We start from the raw sequence: 1,083 nt of genomic DNA, 5'->3' as shown, positions 1-1,083 counted from the left end.
AACAACGTTTCTTTTGTGATTTCTCTTTGTAACAACACTGACTTGAAATAAAAGATACGCTTGGCAGTCATTTACCAAGATGAAATTTCACGACGTCACGCGCACGGCGTTGTCGGGTTTGTGCTTATCGTCGCGTCAGTGCGTTTTTTTACTTCCATCTCAAAGTTCCAGAGGCTAACAATGAAAGTTTTCACGACTCAGTGACTCGTAAACGTTGGCAAAAATATCTCTGACAACAATTTCATATTTCACACTGGGGTCCGCCTATAGTGGGCCATGAGTCATGGCGACAGAAACTAGAGTGAATTTGAGATTCACTTGTTGCCTTATCGCCCGTAAAACTAGACTCGAGATTGTACTTCGACTTTTCTGAAGATATCTCGTTTCTAAAGTTGCAAAGTAAGGTACTTTAAGTGAAATGAACCCCGTTCACATTCAAATTAGAACTCGGCCATACTCAACTCTTTCTTTCCCAAGATTTAAAAGGTCGCTCTCCAAATTAATACCATAGATTTCGTTGCTTGCTGGTCATGAGAATTTAGAAAATTTACATTCTGATCACTCCTTGTGGTCAGAGGGTTAAAGCCTTCTTACGTGAATCCGCCCAATGTTTCGCGTACTTGTGTTTCCATGGTAATGCTGATGATATGGACACCTGCCTCCTTTAAAAGAAAATATTCCTCTGTCACAGCATCTCGTAATTTACTTATTAACTCTGTAACGTTTTCATTGTATTTCGGCATATTTTTATTTTAAAGCTTAAATTTTAGACTTTTTTTAAAGTTTAAGGGAAATCCAGGAATCCTTCTGGGAGCAACGGACTGACTAGGAGTAGCAACATGATGGTAATGATGAGCATATGCCATGTTATTGTCTCCGGGACAATTGTTAAAAGATTTGAAATCACACATAAATCATCTGAATTTAAGTATAATAGCTTTTTAATGCTCTTATATGTTTTATTTTATTGTTCTTAAAAATTGTCATTGGTTTTGAGAACGTTAGACCGTATATGTAGAGCAACGGACAGCTGATGCAGTCGATGCTTGATGACTTTTATCGTAGGTTGATTTTTGAGGAGAG

This window comes from Montipora capricornis, chromosome 8, assembly GCF_036669925.1.
Source record: "Montipora capricornis isolate CH-2021 chromosome 8, ASM3666992v2, whole genome shotgun sequence".
Taxonomy (NCBI): Eukaryota; Metazoa; Cnidaria; class Anthozoa; order Scleractinia; family Acroporidae; genus Montipora; species Montipora capricornis.
This window is presented reverse-complemented; position numbering follows the sequence as displayed.